The sequence below is a fragment of the Zonotrichia leucophrys genome, chromosome 2, assembly GCF_028769735.1.
Source record: "Zonotrichia leucophrys gambelii isolate GWCS_2022_RI chromosome 2, RI_Zleu_2.0, whole genome shotgun sequence".
Lineage (NCBI taxonomy): Eukaryota > Metazoa > Chordata > Aves > Passeriformes > Passerellidae > Zonotrichia > Zonotrichia leucophrys.
Window position 1 is genome coordinate 26866523 of NC_088171.1, and position 10465 is coordinate 26876987.

At 40.4% G+C, this 10465-nt stretch overlaps 1 protein-coding gene across 7 annotated transcripts in view; it reads right to left on the reverse strand.

Annotated features, from left to right (window-relative positions):
• ICA1 (islet cell autoantigen 1) overlaps window positions 1-6890 on the reverse strand; it is a 66114-nt gene extending 59224 nt beyond the window's left edge. For 5 of the 7 annotated variants that reach the window (XM_064704387.1, XM_064704386.1, XM_064704382.1 and 2 more), the window contains exon 1: window positions 6755-6890. The gene's annotated coding sequence lies outside the window, so the exon portion shown is untranslated. Of the gene's footprint in view, window positions 1-6280; window positions 6376-6754 lie in introns of those variants that run through there. The other 2 variants (XM_064704381.1, XM_064704385.1) reach the window with 2 other exon arrangements.
• Window positions 6891-10465: the final 3575 nt, after the last annotated feature.

The following is a 10465-nucleotide window of genomic DNA, read 5'->3' on the forward strand; positions in this document are numbered from 1 at the left end:
CAACATAGCAAAATTCAGCAACCCTTATGTGAAGGAAATATGTTCATCAAAACACACAGAAGAGTCTGCACTTTCACTGACAGAACTGTCCTGAGTCTACTGCTCTTTCAAAGCAGAGAATATGTTCTGTGGCTCCTCAAATCCTACCAGATTCTCCACATCCTAAAGTCCTTCCAACTTATAACTTTCAAATATGGCAGAATCATGCATTGCTGCTGACTTACGTCAACAGTTTTATTAAAAGGAATAATCTTCCAAGAAACTTTTAATACAGTAATAGTACAGTGGTGCTAAGTAACAACAACAAAAAAGAAGGAATTCCATATATAAAAATTAAGACTGATAGTTTCATTTATGTAAAATACTTTGAAGGGAAGAAAATGTGCCTAGGTGAGGGAATCAACGCCATCTGTGCCTCCAACAGCTCTTGGCTGACAACCTATCTCCTCCACTCTGCTCCCTGGAAGCTGTGATCAAACTGAACCAAGTAAATGGGTCTGCAAAACAAGAAGCAGTCTCACTGCAAGATGAAGACTAGACAGGGTACAGTTTTATCTTCTCTGATGCGTCTACAAACACAGAGACCAGGAGCTACAAATGGTGTTTCGCTTTGCCTTTCCCAAGCAAAAGGGAATATAACAGCCCGCAGATCCAAACTATCCACATTGTCAATGCAGGAACAGAGTGAAAACCGAAGTCTGGGTCTTTCAGCATCAAGATTACACACAAGACATAGAAACATTCCTACTCTTAAATACAAGAACAGCTACCACTCTAATTCAGCTAAAATGAATCTAGAGTTCAAGGTATATCTACGACAAACAACAAGATTTAATTTTTCCTCTAAAGCTCTTAAGTCTCAATATTGATGCTCTAATCCTGCAGAATCATCCATGCTTAGCTTCAAATCCAGGAGTCTTTTTGCTCTGTTAGAGTACTCACTGATGTACTTGTTTATTTATTCAAAAAGTTTGCAAATTGGTCTGTAAGTGCTGCATTAGCAGTTCCTTCCAACCATTACAACTTTTTGTCTAATCCTTTGTCTCAGACTGATTCACAGCTTTGCTACTTATCCTTGAAAGTGTCTATCTTGGAGATTGCCCACAAGTTCTCAGGAGAAGAAATACAAGATTGCAGTATCAACAGAATTACTCTTTCAATCTATTTCAGGGATTGACACCTAGAAAGAATTTCATACATCCTTAAAAGAAGCACAGGATAAAAATGGAATCTGTTATACAGTGAAGGCTCCTGCTATATTCTTACACCTGCAAGGTGCTGAGCGGGGAAAAAAATCCTGTTTGACTGTAATTACCTAACTTTAGTGCCTAAATTACCATACAAGCTAAGTCCCTGCACAGATAGTGAATACAACCTCCAAAGAGCTACACTGAGCGCCTCAACCAAAGCCCCACCACTGCGCTCTGTGCACACAGAAATTACGCTTTTTGCATTAGGCAGCTGAACTACAAAGATAAATCCTGCTGTGAGAGCACTGCTCTATTCCCCTTCTTTCAGAGCTAGTATTTCATGGTGGTCTGCTGAATTACTGTTAAAAAAAAAAAAAAGGCAGCAGCATACTGAGTAACACCATCCTTGGGACATGGCCATATCCCATTAAGTTCCCTGGAACCAATTTTCTCTTTCACTACAGACACTTCTGGAACTAACATTTCTGACACAGTTACTGCCATTTCCTTCTCATATCTACCAAAGCCTATGAGACATCCCAGAAAACTACACATTTATTAAATTTCATTTATTCACTTGTCTTAATCCTTCAAATAATTTAAACCCCCTCCAAAGAATTAACATACTCTACTGAGCCTGCTACCGCTGCCAAATCAGACGTACAGAAAAATCCCAAGCACGTTAAAACAACAGAAGTGTCAGAGAAATTGGAGTTTGTTCTCCAAAGAGGTAGTTTGACCCAACACAACACATCTTTGTTTTTCAAGCTAGTAAACTGAGTGGAGAACAATCCACAGTAATACCAGCAGGTATCTTAAATGACTAAGATTGTGTGATTAAAGACTTACACCGTAAGAAACCATGTACAAGGCATGAAGAAATCTGAATGTTTTGGGTCTTATTTCTGTCATTTTGTAGCACTACCTAGGCACCTACCTTCACATAGTACATCCAACCAAATGAGCAGCAATACTATTGACACCTGTCTTTCACTCAATTTTACACTGACTCTACTCTGTGTAGGGCATGTATGGTCACATCTATTGCAGAGAGTACTGTCAAGAGTAACTTTTTTCCAAAACACAATTGTTGTACTTCTAATTTCAGAACACACAATTAATGTGTGAATTAATTATTCTACTTAAGTTTCCGGCATAGTCTAAAGAAAGGATGATATCTAGGGCCATGTTTCTTATGCTGTCATTTAGTCTTTATTTTTCTATTCTCAACTCTGATGTGTACACTTGGCAGACAAACTACATATTTACAGTTTGTTTATTGCTCCCTTATACCAAGAACTGAAGAGTATCAATTCATCTGAACCACTCACTCTGGTTTTCAGTACTTGAATGGTTACAAGTAATTTTTAGCCAACCTGAAAAAGCAGGAATTTGGCACTGTCAACATGTTTGTTAAAACTTATTTTTGCCCCCACAAAGTGCAAGGACCAACTCAAGAGTTAGTTTTCCTCTCTAAAAAAATAATTTTGTGTCTATTTTGGTAATATATATCTGTCATATAATTCCATAAACTATCAGGTCAAACTTACAGGCATAAAGTGATCTTCTTTCTAGAGCATAAATGCATTGAAATTATACTTGGAACTGGGTTGGGGGTTTTCTTGTTTTTTTTTAAACAGTTGAGAAGAAAAAATTCCTAAACCCAGTGGATTCTCAAAAACACTGATAAGAATGACACATGAAGTCACAAGATGTACATGTACAGTACATGTAGTCTCAGAACAAAATATTTCAAATAAATGCTGGTTGACTGCAAGATTGATGAGCAAACAACAGCACTTTCTAGATAAGCTCATTTACACATAGAACTTTATCATTTGCACAGAGATATTTAATCACACAAAAATTAAATTTTAAATTCCTTTTTCAGATTATACTGGTTTTTCATCTGCTTATTGTGGAATAATGTAGGGACAGTAAATAGTATCATTTTCCTCTCAGATAACATCTTTTACTTCACTAGTAAAGTGTCCCATTGTATTTGTGGAGAACAGTGAGACTGTAAGTACTACATGCATTTTATGGAACAATAATTTGAGTATAAGTCATTGAATAGCAGGTCTAAGCTCACTGCAAATGAGCAAAACTGGGGATATTTACTATGCAGTATGTAATCTTTTTCTAAATGCAGACTTGCTTTGTTTCTTTAAAATTATTATCAAATTGTTTTGTAACACACATTTGTTCTCTTCATTTAAGAACCACTATATGTAAACTTAATAGCTGAATATTATCAAACAAAATATCATATGGAACATGCACTGTACATAGACTATAAGAGACAAATTGCTCTTCTGATGCACTCTAGCTCTAGTAGTCAGCGTAGAGTCTTACTACTGGGAAACTTTCCTCTTGCGAAACTACGAGAAAAGCAGTGAATGGACCAAAAAACCCAAACCCATGAAAGTCTTGCATGTACAGTACATTACATACAAAAATATACGGCTTTAGAACTTCAAACTAATGGCTCTCTTATTCAGATATCTATTTGCTGGCACAGTCAACCTTCTCACATTTCTGCCTCCCTCCTGCCTTTTCATCCACTCAGAAGCCAGAAGGCAATGCCATTTATACCCAAGGGGGAACAATGCTGGAGGAGGGAACACAAGAAAATATTTTTTTCCAGATTCCCTTAGAGATTACTCCACATCTGTGGATAAGAGATTCGATTAACAAAACAGCCTCAGCATGCACAGCAAGAACAATGCAGGGCGATCTCCTCGCACCGCCCTTTGAGTAAACACCACCAGTGCAGGCTACATATTCTCAGCAGACACAGAGTCCACTCAACTTTTGTATTACTGCTCTCAGTAACATCCTGGCACACCAGCTGGCTCTCCTAGGGCAGTGGTGATCCCTACTGTTGTACCCTATGAAGCTACTTGCAAGATGTACCCAAGAACTGTTTCAGCGACTTGGCACAGACAGTTCTCAAAGTTGACGCAAACAATTGCGTAACCGGTCAAAATGCCCCTCAGTTTGCTGTGGCTAACAATAGCCACAGGAAAAAGTACTGTGAGACTGCTATTACTAACAACACTTAAAAGGTCAAATTTCTTGTTCTTGACTGTTTGGTTCTAACAAACTTCACTCTCTGGGATTTTGTATTTGTAATGTTTCTGCATCGTGGCGTAATTTTATCTCCAGAGTGATTTTATGGCTGAGAAGCAGCCAAAACATCTTGAAGATGAAACTACAGAGCAATACTCTTAGAGGTGATTTTGAAAAGAAAAGTATTAAAAAGTCTTTGAGAGCATTTTTTGTCTTCTTGTTTATTTGAGATATTAGCACATTTTTTTCTGCCAACTGGTACCAACAGCTTTCAACACTACTTGATGAGTAGTGAAAGCCTGAAAAGAGCTGTTATTATTAATTTCTTCAAGAAAAGATGATGTGAGAAATCATCAGAACAATTTAACAACTGTTTAAAGTATGGATAACAGAGAGAAACTGGCAAGATGGTTGGGCTTGAATCTCTACTAAGCCAGGACAAAACCCACTAACTCTGTAGTAGGGTTCAACAGGAATTTTACTTTGCACTGTGATCCCCTTCACTCCCCACTAATATAAACTTCTAAAAGAAAAATTTTAATGAAACCTCCCCCTTCCATAAACTCATAATTTGTCTTCTTGAATCTGCAGTTTATATTTAAATCTCAACTCCAACAAGCACAATACAAGAAAGCACCATTATCTAAAATGCATTTTTTTTTTCTCAACTGAAGCAAATACACTTAAGCAAAGATTCTTAAGTGCTGGAACCTTTCTGGAAACAACAATGTTTCATGTACGACATTCTGAGAGTGAAGAAACTTGAAAAACTCATTTAGACTGAGGTTTGGCACTATTTATCCACCACACTATCTTCCAGTAGTGTGTCATGCGCAAAATGTGACTGGTTATACCAGTTATGGTAGTTCACTACTCTAAAGATCTCTGTGGCTTGACACTAAATTCCTCTGTCAGTGATATTAACATTAATCTTAAACTATTAAATTACTAAGTTTAAACAAACAGGCAGTTCAAACAGCAGTTAAAAAAACCCGATAAAGTCTAAACAAGATGTTGCTGGTTGTCATGCTAAGTACCAGAGCACCAGTAAGAACTGCAACTTCTAGATCTATGCCAGACAGCACTGTCAAGGGGTTCTTCCACTCCCTGTTTGAGAATGCTACATAGACAAAGTGGAAAGAGTGGATTATCAAAAAATCAAGAGTGGGTTATAAAAAAATCGGATAAAAGACCATAACCAAATGCCACCTGCACGGCAGATGCCAAAATCTAGCCCACCGTTTTCTCTGTCCAATAGTTTGGAAAAGTGATCAAACAGTTTTGTCCTTACAAGAGCAGAACACAAGAACAGTTTATTTCCAAGAAGTCTGAAACAAGGGCCACAGCTGCTTTCTGAGACCGAAATTAAATAAAATCTATCCAGAAACTGAAAGAAAGAGGATAACACAATTAAACATGGGGAGAACAAAAGCAAACAAACAGGTGTTTAATGGAAATAATAGGTCATCTTGGTTTAAAGCAAGGCTTGTAGGCAGGGAGAAAATATCACAAACAACCAAACAGAAGAACAACTCCAATGCCGAGTTTCCAAACTACTACCACAATGTAACTTGGTGGTAGGGGGTTAAAGGATGTAACCGTGAGATTACCAGAGTCAATTTCACATTTACACCTCTGAACTAAGTCAAGCCTGAATTACTGCTTTAAGAGGGGTCACACAGATCCTTGAGGTGTATACACAAAACAGTGTGAAACAAAAGACTTATTTACATATGGCACTGAACAAATACATCATGATATTGACAAATAACACACTGCCCTTCACCCCTTTCTGCTACTAAAAACCGACCTGAAGTTTCAAGTAATATCTGAATTTTCTATTTTCTTCTAAAAGACTATATCAGCTTTCGTGAGTCAGGTGGATGGACGTAAAATAAACCTGATTACCAGGATGAACCTTTCACAAATTATAAGCTTTAAGCCGTAAACGTGGGATTCTTGAACTGCCATTTCACCAGCTGTCACTGCCTCGGTGCTGGTTCGATGTCTGACGTTACCTGACCAGAGGATGCCCTGCCACCCCTCTCCACCCGGCCGATCCCGGGAGGGTTCGGAGCGCAGCCGGGCAACCTGCGCTGAGCCGGCAGCCGAGCCGGAAACCGCCGCGGAGAGCCGGCCGTTTCCCTCTCCGCTTCCAGCGGGCGCAGCGCCAGCGAGGATGTACGGGAGGCACAAACGGATAAATGCAATAATCATGGCGAGACAACCGCACGGCAGGAGGGGGAACACAAGGCAAAAGGAGGAACAGATGCCATCTTGAGCCTCGGAAATGTCGCTTTGAACAGGTCCGCCCGTGGATACCGCGCTGACGGGCACCAGCTCCGCAGGCCCGGCGGCCGCGGCGCCTCCCTCGCCCCAAGCGGGCTGCCCGCGGGGGAGGCGGCGCCCACCCCGTGCTGGTACCCGCGGCACCAGCTCTCCCCGCCCGGCCCCAGCGCGGAGACCGGCGAGCCCCCCCTTCCCGCACTCACCTTGCGGAGGGAAGGGGAGGGAAGGGCCGAGCCGCAGGCGCCACCGCCCCGCCAGGTGCTCCAGCGCCGCCGGCGTCAGCGCGGCCAGCGGAGCCGCCTGTGCCGGCGCGGGCGCCCCCGCAGCGGGGCGGAGCCGCCGCCCGGCCCGGCCCAGCCCGGCCCCCCAGCCGGGAGGGCGCGGCCGCCAGGTCCGCGGAGCTCGGGCCAGCCGCTGCCCGGTCGTGGCCGGGGCAGGGAGGTGTTTCCTCCGGGTTTTCCTGCCGCGCTGTGAGGGAAGCGGCGGGAGAGTCACTCGGGTTGGGGCCCTGATCACTGCCTCGAGAAAGCCATAAGCCCCGTGCCTCCGCCCCAGCCTGCTGGGGACCGCAGGTGTCCCGCGAGGAGCAGCAAGGAAATACTAAAATGTTTCGGTTGTCATAAATAGCTGCCATCGAGTAGTGGAAACTTGGAGGAAAAGGCCCTTTAACGTAGCAGGCAGGTGGCATTGACGGGGAGGGGGTCAGGAGAGGGGTGGTTTTGAGCTCATGTCGGAATTGGGTCATTGAGGTTGTGTGAGAGCTTTTTGAGTAAAGGAGGTGGATTTGAAGCTGATTTCAGAGCTTGAAATGGGGAGAAGAGTTCACAGGTACCATTTGAAAATGAAGTAAAAGGAGAAACGGAGAGCAGCGGTACCGTGTGAAAAATGATCCCACTTAAATGGGGCAGTGTGAGAGAGCAGAGGTGCTAGCACACCGCAGGGCGTGAAAGCAGGAACGGAGAGGAAGATGCTGGGTCGATAGGGCCCCAAAAAGGGTTGAGGAAGAGCGGACAGGAGGAAGCTGTGGAAAATGAAGAGAGGAGAAGAGTGGTTGTGAGGCTTCATTTTCTGAACCTTACAGAGATCCCAAGCACTCATGTCAGTGTCTCCATGTTTCTGTGAGGCAGAGCTGATCTATTTCACTGGAAGTCACAGATTTAAGAGTAAAAGTGAAGATGTTTTCAACAATAGGGAGTGTGCTGTGTGACTGTGAAGAAGACTTGGGATCCTAGTGGGTAGAGAGCAAGGCATGCTATCCCTGAGCTCTGAAGAAATCCACTGGGATGATTTAACACTGTATTATGGGAGGAATTTAATAATTTGGGAGCTTGTTTAGTTTCCCTGCTTGGCATTAGTGTGACCACTAACAGCAGGTCATACCCCCAGGCATGGTGTATGTAGCACAGAGAGTGTGTTGACAAACAAGGATGGTTTTATGGCAAGAAATACAGATTGTTTCCTAGAACTACAGAAACCAATAGGTTTTGTGTTAAGGCAAAGTAACAGCAGGAAAATATTTTCATGCAAGACAAATCTCTTAATGGGGTCCTTCATCTTGCAGAAAAAGGTATGACACAGCTGAAAGCTTGGAATATAGGAAACCTGGTGTAAAATATCTCATTTGCTTCTGGATGTTATACTGTAAACATTGTTCAGCTGCCTTTTTATTCTAGAGCTCTCTTTAGAACAAATATAAAAAGATGCATTTTAGGGTGTGGTTATCTGGTTTATTTTAGTTTCCAGTGAGATTAATCATTCTCTGGACAGGGGTTCCCATGACTGAAAGAGTAACAGGCTGAAGTGTAAATACTTGCATTAGACATATTACCCCATTAGTCAAATAAATTTGAGATGTGACTGGTTTTGGGAGAAAAAGTGTTCATGGAGTTCTTACTTTACCAAAGGGAAGTGGTGCTAATAGGTGACACAAGGTTTCTCTGCAGTGGATGAGGATCTGGGATCTCTTCAGTCACATCTGGCTTTGGGATTTGATAGCTTTTAGTTTCTCAATGAACATGAAGAATCTGTTGTGTCTTTTAGTAGTATTTACATGTGCAAATCTTCTACAGGAAGGTGTAAAAAGAAAATTTCACAGGATGTAAGGAATTACTTTAGCCATTGCAGGAGCAGAACCAAGACAAATAGATTATTTTTTTTTTGTAAATTTGCAAGTGTTACTTTTCTTAGTTGCTCCACTGCAAGAAAGAGGGAAAATAAACCTGAATAAACCTTGATTCTGCAAAACACTGTACTTTTGTAATTGTGGAACTACTTTTATGCCAATATTTATGTATGTATGTGAATATACTAAAGATCAGAACTTAAGCTAACTCATTTCTCATGTACTTTAGGACTATATCCTGCAAATTACAGACAACTTTTGGCTTTGTCCATCTAAATGTCTCAAACCATTAGCTGAGATTACTATATAACCTCAAAAAATTAGTTTTAAAGCTTTATTCCTCACTGAAGGGAAGGCATTTCTTAATCTTGTCTCATGTTTCATGTAGTTTATCACCAGATGTAAATGTTATAAATATAAGCAAGTGCCATCTGGTTGTTCTAGCACCTCTCTTATCTCCCATGGATATATTTTTAGGGTAGCAGAAATACATAGATGTAACTAAAACAGTTATTGTAAGTGAAGTTGAAATAAGGTGTACTTTCTACTTTTCACAGGCTTACTAACTTTTCACAGTTCTTTGACAAAGCTGGCTAGATGCATGAAACACCTTGAAACATGGTTCTTCATACTTTCTGCTACTAACAATTTTTCCCCATTTGAGCATCAAAGTACTCTAAGTTGCTGAAATTAACTAAGCAGCTGGTTCCCTGACCTTAAAAAAGTTCATTTCTGCTTTCTGTTCTTTCCATGGAACACCCCATCCTCTCACAAACGGAGATTCTTTGGGTGACATCATTAAAATTGCCATAAGATGGAAGTAAAGATGAAGTACCACCCTCTGAGGTGGAACTACTGATCATTTCACAGTTGAAAACATCACTTTTTATGGTAGAGAAATGACTTTCCAAGCTCTCAATCACACAAACCCAGAGCTTTTGAAAGACTGAGGCAGCGATTATTTTTAGCTCTCATCTTGTAAGCTCCTTTTTACATCTGAGCTTTGTGTTACACTTTGCTCCAGCTGCATTTAATTTTTTAAAAGACAAATAACGATTGGAATCCCATGTTGACTCAGTGAGACTCACCATCCAGTTGTGTTTACTGTACCACATGGCTACTATAGCATACTATGGGATATGCTGTCCTTGTCATTAAATTGATATATTCTCAGGTGTTCTGTGCTGTCTATATAAAATAATCCTAAAAATGTGTGTGGCTTATTATATTCCTTAAGTGATAAGATTGAATTTCAAATAAGAAAATGGAAACCATAAAGAGAGAGTAAACTAGAAACTAGAAATTCAAAGATTTTGGAATCCCAGTAGTAGTGTCCTGTTTTTCAGTTGAAGCAATAGAAATTACATTTCCCTATTTGTATATATTATTTTCTTAATATATACAAATAGGGTTTCTTAATGTGTTGTTATTCTGTCCCCCATTTATATGTATCTGGGAATTAGTAACTTCAGAAACTTGAATAGCATTAGTTATCCTAGAAACAGCATTGAATGTTTCTCATCTTCCCTGGACAGTAACATCATTATTATTATTATTATTATTATTATTATTATTATTATTATTATTATTATTATTATTATTATTGTTGTTGTTGTTGTTGTTGTTATTATTATTATTTCACATATTAAGATGGTTTTTAATCCTCTCATGTCATTTGCCCTCTATTTCTTTTCCACATAAGGAAGTACAGTCTTTTAATGTTTTGTTTTGTGGACACAGTCACTTCTTGCTTGAGCTTCTGCTCAAAATTTAGAAATCAAGATGAGGAAAA